The sequence below is a fragment of the Phascolarctos cinereus genome, unplaced genomic scaffold (genome assembly GCF_003287225.1).
Source record: "Phascolarctos cinereus isolate Bilbo 61053 unplaced genomic scaffold, phaCin_HiC Scaffold_4;HRSCAF=312, whole genome shotgun sequence".
Taxonomy (NCBI): Eukaryota; Metazoa; Chordata; class Mammalia; order Diprotodontia; family Phascolarctidae; genus Phascolarctos; species Phascolarctos cinereus.
The window spans coordinates 183802071-183813678 of NW_027555847.1; the positions used below are offsets into that span (position 1 = coordinate 183802071).

The following is an 11608-nucleotide window of genomic DNA, read 5'->3' on the forward strand; positions in this document are numbered from 1 at the left end:
TCCTTGCCAGAATGACAGATATAATTTCAATAGCTATGAGGAAAAGCATTGCAGTGATGGAGCTGATGACTCCAAACTAGGTTTATATAAAGGGGTGCCACCCCCAATTGTAAAAAGGAAACAATTCTAGCTACCTAAACTCATAGCTGATGGTTCTGGGTGTGTGCAGTTTTATTAGTATCTAAAATTGAGATGCTTCTGTAAGAGTGTCTTTCCCCCTGGAAGATCTTAATGACATCCAGTCCTATGTGTCTTGCAGTGCAGCTAAAGAATAGTCCCTCTTTCAGATGGGCAGATTAATGGGGGAGGCAGGCCAGCCAGCTGGATTAGAAAGGCTGGCTTTGGCTCCAATCCAGCACATTTCTCTTTTCCACAATAGCACTGATGCATCTGTAACTGGCAAAAAGTCATATTCATTTCTTTTTCCAAACCTATAGGAGAGACCCTATGAGACTTGAAACTGATGTCTCTTGCAGGGTGTAGGTAGGCACTTGGGACTATATAAAGCCCAGGGAAACAGTATGATTAAGCACTGGTAAGTACACTGATGATATTTTCCCCATGAGGTCACAAAAGCCAACAAGTATGGCATATGTTCACTGCTGCTGCGTGTTGGCATCGAAGGCAGCATGTTATATGATTTTGTTATTCCCTTTCTGCCCAACACACACACACACCACACACACACACACACACAACACATACACACACACACACACTTCAATTCTGTTTAACAAACATCTTATTAAACACTTTCTTTGTGCCAGGTACCATACTGGGTGCTGGGAATTTTTAAAAAGATGTAACAGACCCTGCTCTAAGGGTGCTTATATTCTACCAGGGATGGGAAGAAATAAATCTGTAGAAAATTTACACAAATCTTTGTCTATAACGAAGTAGCTGAAGGTAAGAGCTAACAATTTTCAAAAGAAAGGCAAATTAACAACAACCATGTGAAAAACATTTAGAAGAATAACTAAAGAAATGAAAATTAAAACTATGAAGTATATCATCTTTCAAACTGACAAAAATAGGAAGATTCATTGTTGGAGGGAATGTGGGAAGACAGGTATACTAATTCATGTTTGAAATATGAATTAATCCAAATGTTTCTTTATGCTCTTTTGTGTTTCCTATGTGGCCTTAACTCTGGGTAATGTCTGTCCTTTGTCATTACATAACGGCTATTCATCACTCTAAAGAAGAGACCTTCCTCGCTTACAAATTCAGGATTTAGGGTTTAAAATATGTCAGGCTTCCTATTCCCTAGTTCATGTGCATTCTTGCTCCTTATCTGAGGTTAAATGAATAGCCGAGTTATAAAACAAATGAAAGAATAAATAAAAGAAAGGATGAAAGAAGAGGAGCCCTGGCACTGAGCCCAGGGCATAAACTTCTTAAAAGGGAGATCAGTGAGAGTTTTTAAAAAAAAAAATGCTCATTAGGAAGAAAGCATTTATGAGAATACTGGAAGGTGTCTTAAAGGAGAAAGCTTTGGAGCTAAAGTGGGCAGCTGTATGAAGTAGTAATGTATGGGGGACAGAAATTCTAGAATTCATCTATTCCTAGGTATCTCAAGAATCAATTCTCTGAAAATCAGAAGGGTATTATGTAATGCACTGTCATACTGATTGTCAACCCAGACCATTTTGCTCCCAACAATGTTGTAACTGCTTTCCAGTGGTATAAAAAAAATATGCTAACTACAATTTGTGAATCACATTGAGATCTGCTGGGACAAAATCCATCATATAAATATAAAATAATAGATTAGTGTTATTACTTAATGAAACAGCATAGTACAGAACACCTACTGGTTTTTATCCTGAAACCATTCATGTAATGCAGCATAGTTTTTGAAAAGGTTTAAATAATACATGCTAGTTTTTAATACTGTGTTTGGAATAAAAAATGCACCTTAGTGCTCCTATTCTTTCAGGCTTTTAAAATTTTTCCTTTTATTCATTTCATAATTCAGATTTGTTTCTGTGCAATTTTGATCTGCCACAAAGACTGCCTTCCTGGGCTACTTCATCAGTGTTTTTTGCGCACGATACTTAAGGTTAAAAGGCAAAGCAGGCTCACCAGTGCTGGAAGAAAGCCAATTTCCCTATCCTTAAACAACATGGATTGTAACTTAGCTTTTACTTGCTATATACTTGTGGACAACAGGTAGTTTGACCATAGGTAAAGTAAGCCAAAGAAATAATGCAAGATTTCACTGGCTTTAAACATAGATCAGTACAGTACAGAATGCCATGAAGACTGCTGCTATGTAGTTAATTGGTAAGGAGTACCTGAACAGTGATATAAGTTAGTAACAGAACATGATTGTGCAGTAAGAAATTATGTTCAGACAAACATGGGAAAATTTATACTGACACCCAGAAAATATACATATATACACATACAGATGTGTGTGTATTAATATAATTAAAAACACTATAAGGAAGCATTAATTGAAATGTTACTGTCAAATATATAATGAAATATTGGCAGAGAAGTGAGTGACTATGAGGACAGAATGCCATATGCATTATCAGGGACAGCTAATATGTTACAGTCGTTTCTGTTTGTTAAAAAATTCAGTACTAAAGGTGGAGGAGGTAAGAAGTCAAAGTATGCCTAGAATTGACTTATTAAAACAAAAATTATCAAAAGAGTTTATTAATTTTTAAAAAGACTATTGCCATGGCTTATTTGGAGAATAGCTTTTGTAACCCAAGAAACCAAAAGAAAAATAGGACCTACAAGGGAAAACAAGTCATTGATCACTGGTTCTTATATCAGCAAACAGGATAGAAAATATGAGAGCCATCCTTGAAAATGTTGTATGGTAATCAAAGTGTTTATTAGGTGCCATTCTGTCCCCTTTTCAGTCAACTTCCTCCTAGCATCGCTAATACCTAACACCCAGGAGCTCAGTGCCCACCTGCTACACAGACTCACCCCTGTGGTCTACCACCAGAATGGAAAAGACTTTATGGTCCTCACACTTCTTTCACAAATGACAGAACAATACAGTGGAAATAGCCTAATTATCCATCTCACTTCTGGTGCTAGCATGTGGGGATTCTTTGTGATTATTGTACTGACACCAAGCTGTAAAATATTACCAATTTGAGCAATGTGAATATTTGTGAAGGGGCAGGGAGAACCAAGTCGAATTACTGGAGCAAATCTGAATTAGAGAGTAATTGTAATGAAATATAGTTTAATTATTTTCAAGAACATATAATAACCCAAAGAAGTAGGCTGGCATAAGTGGACAGAGTGTTGTATTTAGAATATCTAGGTCAACAAAGTTTCCACCGTTTCATATGGAAATTATGAAAGTGACTAGAGACAATATTTTTAAATTAAAATATCAATCATTTATGTGTAAGCAGCTGCTTCTAAAAACACTCTAGGGTACCTAAAAGTCTGTTCTCAAGTATTTAAATAGAGATCCTTGAATCATTATTACATTAGTCATATGGCCTATAAATAAAACCTTGGCTTAATCAAAGATCAGCCCAACCTACTCTCATCTAAATTAAGTCCAACACAGGTATTAGCATAAATAGCAGATGTAGCAAGGAATAATTTATTTAAAATGTGGTGCCACTGAACCTAAAGCAAGGAAACATAGACTGGAATTGCTGCCTCTTACCAGCTCATTTCAACTCTTATCAACTCCTTTCAACTCTTTGCAAACTTGGCTTTTCATCCAAAAACTCATACTTACACTACCTATTTTATATTATTTGACATGAAGAAAGTGATTTATAAACTATAAAGTTATAAACAGATGTGGCCTTAGCAATATTCAGAGTGAACCATGATATTCTGGTGTGAATATTCCCTCCATGAATCCAGATTATAACTGTTCTATACCTTGTTACCCTGCCCAACTCTCCCAACATAAGGTACTACCTGAAATATGTTTTTAAAAATATATTTTGATAGGGATACCAAACATATAAATACCCTACAACACAAGCCCAAAGACATATAATTCTGTTTAAATTAACTATGATAAAGTAAAATACTTATATTCATCAATTTATACAACAAATCTTAAAACTTTCTACGTCTTTAAAATATTTTGGTATATGTCTTCCTTTTGCTGCAATTCCTTGTTTTATATAATTTGGTATTTAATTCACAAGATCATGACACGTGTTCTTTAATTCATTATCCTGAAACCATACAATCCATTAAATATCAATCATAATTCTAACAGTCCATTCTCTGCCCCCCAGGCTAGCCTTGATTAAACACATATATTTTCAGTGATGTTGAAATGAGATGAGTTCCCAGGCCATTGAACCATGTTAGTCTCCATCACTTGGATGAATTTCTTAGCCTTTTGTGATGTGTAACATGGTGTAAAATTTTACCTCCATCTGGGAATTTCTCTAATTCCAAAACAATTCTACTACTCAGAATATCCATGTATTTATTAGGGTCCATCATTCTTTCAATAAAGACGAGACTTCAAGCTGACCTGGAAAAATATTCCTACAAAATTTCTTTGGGTGGATGTTTTATATTACAATGAACATTCCCATATCATATATACTGACCTAGATTTCTTCTGAAAATAGTTTTTTGGTACAGCTTTGAATGAGAAAAATAAGCTCCATCAGTTAAAATTATTCTTTTTCAATTTTCATTGCTCCATTCTTTGTATTATTTTATATAGAACAAGCAATTTTTTCTTCATAGCAACGATTAGCAGCTTTTTTTCATACTTGTCTTTTCATGTTTTTCTAACTTCAAGAAGTCTGTGCCACATTGAATAAGTGTCAATAACAATCATTTGGGCTGTCAGGTCCCATGAAACATCTTTGTTTGCTAAGGGTTAATTAAGCTGTTTCTCAATGACAGTTTGTTAGCTCTTGACATTGTTTTTTTAAACCACCCTTCACTTTGAACTTCAGTGCAAATGATTATTTTTCACTCTAGGCTTGAATGACCCTGAAAAACTTGACTTCACTACATCAACCGATACAGCAGTATCCCTAATAGTCATTGATACGTGTTTTTAAAAGCTACAACTTAGGCACGTTTCCTTGAAGTAATATCCATTCTTAAAAACCACAGAAATAAAAGCACAACAAAAGAAAGCAATAAAACATGCACGTGATATGAAATCCAGTCAGATGGATTGAACTCTTGCTAACAGGTAACTAACAACAACATGTGAGAAAACCAGCTCTTTCTTTCATCTGATCAGTCAGATGTGAATGAGCCTAGTGTCAGCAGAAGCACATATGCATTTCCATCCATTGCTGTCACAAAATGAAACTATCAAAATTACTGCTTGTCCTAAATAAATCACATATCCCTTTCATCTCTAGACAGACAGATAGATAGATAGATTCTAATGATTTTGTATAATATAAAAAGTCATATGCATGTACCAAATCGTATGGGATACTATCAAAGGGGACATGGGATAAAGAAATACATCCTGACAGTTACCTTAAAGAAGTACAGACAGAAGAAGTAATTTGGTTATGCAGACCTACGACCAAATGCCTTTGAAATAAATGAACTTGTGCATACCAGAAATAACTACCTACCCAACCTACAGAGAGTAGTGAAAATGTAAATGTTCTTAACCCAACATCAAATAGATAAAAGTTCACCCCAATCAGGCAATGCTACTTGCTACCTTTGTGACTTTAAGTAATTGGTTTCACCTCTCTGAAGCACAGTTTCAATACCTATAAAATGAGATTGCATTAGTTTCTATAAACTATTACAATTTTAAATACAATGATACACATGGCGCCTTGATACATAAAATAATCACAAGCTAGACAAAACTTCCTATGTGTAATGAAAAATATTTAAATATACACTATGCATACAGTTTTCATTTTGGTTTGTTTCACACCTTTTCTTATTTCTCCATATTCCACCTTAATGATGCCATGCTATTCCAACATATTGCCAAAATACAAGTTGCTCAGCTATTCCAAAGTGTTGATATTAAAGTTGCTCACAGTTTTATAATTACAAATAACACCACTATAAATATCTCTGCAGAGTTGTTATTTTTATTTAATAATCTTCTTGAGGTAGAATAACCATAATGAGTTTATGGAATCAAAGGGTCTTTTCACTAATATGACTCATCATGTGGTAGTAAATTGATCCAAAAATATTGAGTTAATCTACAATTCCATGAGAAATGAAAGTGTGCCTACTTACCCTGCAATATCAAAGACATTGAGTTCAGTTACTTTTTATCTTAGGTGTATTGCAAATCTATTTTTATCTTCTTTCTGTGACTGCTAATCAGGATGAACATGTTTTTAAAATAATTCTTTATAATTTGTTTCCTCTTTTTAAAAATCATCTATTTGCATCCCATTTTCATAGGCATTGGAGATTCATATTGCTTTTTGAAATTTGACAGTATTTCTTTATAAAATCTATATGCCAAGCTTTTCTAGTAAATGTTTTTCCTTTCTGTAATTAGAATAATGATTTTGATTAAAATCTTGGGTTTAATTATAGATGTAAAAACTAGAAGAGACCTTAGAGGTCATTAAGTCAAACATAAGTTGCTTTTATTATTCATTTTATGTAGTTGTGGGACATTTTGTTATCTTTCATTGTATAGACTGCTTTTACTTTTATAAAATCAGATTAAATATACTTGTGAAACAGAACACAACCATCTCAAATTAAAATTATTACCAAAGGCTGTGGGAGATATATGTTAGCTATAAACAACCTACATCATTTTAGTAAAATCTACCATGGTAGACTGGCACTTTCTCTGTAATTTGTGGTCATAGAGGCTAAGTGACTTGCCCAAGATCACACAGTTACTAAGTTATAAAGCTGGGTTTCAACTCAGGTCTTCCTGATTTCTGGCCCAGCACCTTTATTAAGGCCCAGGTCCTTAATAAATCCTTATCCATATCCTTCACTATGCATGAGATACATCTCTTTGAAGTACAATCTTTATAACAGCATTTTGTACTACTGAATCAATTTTTAAAAAAAAACAATCAACAAATAAGCAAAGTAAGATTAACCTTTCAGTTAATTGTGTGACTGTAAACATGAGGTTTGGTATAGAACATCCTTTGTGAAAGTCTGGTTATTCTGTTCTAAAACTTTCATCAAACAGGCCCTCGATGTATCCCTAGATCATTCTCATGACCTTTTTGTAGAGATGTGAAAGTAAATATTAGGTCAAATAGTTAGAACATGTTAAGTGCTTTGACAATATTAAGGGACTATGTAAATGTTCTGTTTTTCCCTTATTTTCTAGGCTTAGTTTTTTCAGTAGTAGTAACATCAATGTTTCCATTGTTTTAGTGAATTCCTGATAAGAAAACAACCACCATGACGCAGATTGTCAATTATTTTGCAACATACAGGCTTAGAAGTTTTCCTGGAACATTAAAAAGCTGACTGATTTCCTCTCACAGCTATATGTCAGGAGTTGAAGCCTTTTTTAAAAATGCAAAACTGAACTCTATATAATAAAATTAAAATGAGGACAACAATGATAACAGAAACAATAAGTGATTTTTTTCTAAACACTTGCAATCTACTTTTCCCTACCAGAAATCTCGAGAGCCTTTCCCTCCATACTCTCAAAATTCTATCATCTCCAGCATAGATTCCTTCTATGTTTACTGCGTCTAATGTAATTCCTCTTCCAATAATTGTTTTCTTTAGTGCTATTTCTATTTCCTCATAGAATATATGTGTGATGCTAAAGTCTAAATGTGACAGCTCTGTCATTGATGGTGAAAGGAGTTATTTTATAAATCTTTACAGATCTTTTTCCATTTTTCACTTCTTAATCTCCAATTTTCATCCTAAAATACTATTTTGATCATCTAACTTATCTGGGTCTTTCATAAAACCCATTATATGCTTGATATTCCTTCTACTTTTCACTATTTTCTATGGTATGTAATCATAGCTTCCACTATTTACTTAAGTGAGATATTCCACCATAACAATAACACTTTTTTACAGAATTTCTCACATGCTTGGAATGATAATTTGTTCATGAAGATTAAAATAAATCATTTAAAAAATTATGAAGGAGGGGAAGCTAAGTGACACAGTAGATAGAGCACCAGCCCTGAAGTCAGGAGTGCCTGAGTTCAAATCCGGCCTCAGACCAAACACTTGACACTTATTAGCTATGTGACCCTGGGCAAGTCACTTAACCCCAATTGCCTAAAAAAAGAAAAAAGAAAAAAAGAATAAAAATTATGAAGGGACTCTTCCACCTAAAGTGGACATACATGTTTTCATATTTTCTCTATTGATGATCTGTGGTAATTTTCGTGTCATGCCTAATAAATAATACTAAAGGCTATACAATATTGTTATTTTCATGCTATACTTAATAAATATTATTACAGGCTATATAATATTATTTTATGCTATATCTAATAAATATTATAATCTAGATAATGTTATTGATCTCATGCTATACCTACTATTATTATAGGCTAGATAATAAAACCATTTATTTTAATCTTTATAAACAAATTAACATTCCAAGCATGTGGGAAAATCTGTTAAGTTTTCTAGTTACAATGGAGTGCTTTCTAAAAGTGGCATAGTCCCTGTCATTAAGGATTTATGATATACAATCATAGGGTACATACTATGTATAAAGGTAATCATAGAAAGGGTAAAATATAGCAATTTAAAGTGTAGGCATAAGGTGGCTTGGTTTTTGTTTCTATCACATGTTAATAGGTAAATAATTGCAGAAACATAAAATTATTTTATGGGACTTAACCAATGCTAACATATATAAGAGCTAGTTGAAAATTTTTAGAAAAAAAATGCATTTTTAGTACAGAAATGATGTAAGAAGCATAAATTACACAATAATATTATGTTCACAAATACATAAAGGGTAGTAAGTCGACCTCTTAGGAAAACTTAAGCTCAAATCCCAGCTCTAACATGAACTAGCTGTGTGACTCTGGTTAAGTCATTTGACCTCCCAGAGCTCCAGACAACTTTCTAGGACTATTAATTGTAGAAAAGGTGCCAACCTGCATTGAAAAAGAATTCACTCATCCAGGAATTCCTTATATCTATGAAATCATAGGTCTAAATTTCTATCTTCAAATAAACTTATATTTTTGCACACATGCTTACTATAATGTCATAGGCATATGTTTCTTTTTTTGGCTAAAGATGACTAATTCTATTTCACCCATATCCATGTTTTCATCTATTACTTCTTTGCAGATGACCCCTAAAATCTCAATATGGAGCCATGACCTGTGACCCAAGGTCCTAACTCATGTTTCCAATTGCCTACTGGTAATATATACTTGGATATGTCATCACTTCAAAAACGTCAAATCAGAAGGCGAATTCAGGACTCTCTCTCTCAAAAAAAAGAGTCTTTGTGCAAACTTTCCAATTTCTGTTAGTGGTGCAAACATGTTTCTGGTTCCTTAGGGTTAAAAAAAAAAAATCAAAATCATCTCTGAGTACTCCGTGATCCATATTCATATTCATTTATAAATCTATGGTTAATGAGAATGATACATGATCATATAATTAATAATGCCTTCCCTTCATCACTTACACATAGTAAGTACTCAATAATGATTCGTGAAATGAATGGAATCTTCCATTAATAATATCCCTTCTTTTCTATTGCCACTATGACTACCTTTTTCAACATGTTGTCAAAACAACTGGTCAATTCAATAATTAACTGAAGCCAATAATTTTTTTTTGGTAGGGAGAATTTTAGTCCTCATCACCTCATAACTGTGTTATCAAGTTGTATCTTTTTTGTTGTTGTTGTTTGAGCCATGTGTTTTTAATTTTAATAAATAGAGCATATTCATAGCTTGGGTTTTTGAATCACAGATGTAACTGTGGAAAGATTCCAAGCCCAAATAGTTAACAGGAGTAATACTATTAATGCTTGAGTAAATGCATGCTCTTTATGCCTATTAAAATAACCTATAGAAATCAAATACAGAGGCTATAATATACCTCACACAGCATCCTCCAATCTATGACAGATCACAGAAAAAGGATGCTCAGTGAAAACCATGCAACTGATATGTATCCCCATTGTCCTTAGAACATAATCAGAACTTAGTCACTTCCAGATGAACTAGGTTACTTCTTGACAACTTAAGTCCAGAAATCTTCTTCCAAGCTTTTGGCACTCTCCACAAAGATTATTCCACTAGAGAACACAGGACAGTGTCAGAACACCAAAAAGAAGGAACGCTGATAGTTGTTTCTTCAATTTTAGCCACTTTTATAGTTCTTCAGCTGATGGAATGGATCCCTCCTTATCAAAGACATAGTCCAAAAATTGCCTGTTAGCATTGGTACCAAACAAGGCCCCATGGACTTCTGGCATCATCTGTTGGGGCTATAAGATCCAGTCTACTTTCTGGGGTGTTAGAAACTTTTATTTCAACATCTCCAGCTGTTTCCTCTGCGAGATATGCTTCCTGATCAATTTGGTCATCAACATCTTTTTGGTCATAATTTTGTACATAGGAATTGCTTTTTGTACTGCAGTCTTGACCAGAGGGAGGTCTTCTTTCTTGTAGTGGACAATTATTCATGACTCCAACAATTGGTATAAACCCTAAAGGACAGGGGTGGGGAACCTGTGGCCTCGAGATCACATGTGGCCCTCTAAATCCTCAAATGCGGCCCTTTGACTGAATCCAAACTTCACAAAACAAATCCTTTAATTAAGAAGATTTGTTTTGTGAAGTTTGGATTTAGTCAAAGGGCCGCACTTGAGGACCTAGAGGGCCACATGTGGCTTTGAGACCACAGGTTCCCTACCCTTGGACCAAACCATCCAAAAGCACCTGATACCTGGTTGTAATTTTTACCACCTTGGATAATCTCTGCTTTGTTTCATTTAATAAGTCTGAAATAAGGTCATCTCTGGCTGTAAGGACTTTCAGTCTTGCCTGATTCCTCATGTGGGACATCTGAATTTTCTTCTGCTTCTCAATTTATTTCTCCTTATTTTCATAATATTCCATTACCTTCAGTCTCTATGTTTGCCAAATAAGACCTTTTTCAATGTTGAACTCCTCTTCGGCTTTTGTATCTCTTTCTTCACCCTTCTCACTTGCTTCCTGTTCAATGAAAGCCGTCATGTGTTTGATCTGCTTTTGGACATCAGTGTCACTAAGGGTCATGGTGACAGAAGCAACTCCTACATGGATTTGGCAGCTTCCAAGTACAGCAGAACGGCAGAAGAGAAAGCAGCCTGTCAAATTATATCTTAATCACACTTTCTGCCTCCAGTTTCTCCACCTACAATTTATCCTGTACGTGACCATTGTTATATAAGAATGCTTTTATTATCAATATATACAATAACAGAGGTGTATCTTGCTTCAAATAATACACATGTTGCTAAAAATTTCTGTGTAAACGGAGTATTTCAAATTCAATATTATAAGTTATTTTTTACAAGTAAGAAATTTTTTAATTTTACTACGTTGAATCCTTTTGTAAAACAAAGGATCATTTTGAAAAGTCAATTAATGTACCTTAATTTTTTTTGGGGGGGGGATAAGTCTAGATTTCTATATCTTTGTATTTGATTGAAATA

The 11608-nt window shown here is 34.1% G+C and overlaps 1 pseudogene; it reads right to left on the reverse strand.

Moving 5' to 3' along the window:
- Positions 1–10279: 10279 nt before the first annotated feature.
- Positions 10280–11189, reverse strand: LOC110218856 (V-type proton ATPase subunit E 1-like; annotated as a pseudogene).
- Between the last annotated feature and the right edge of the window lie 419 nt (positions 11190–11608).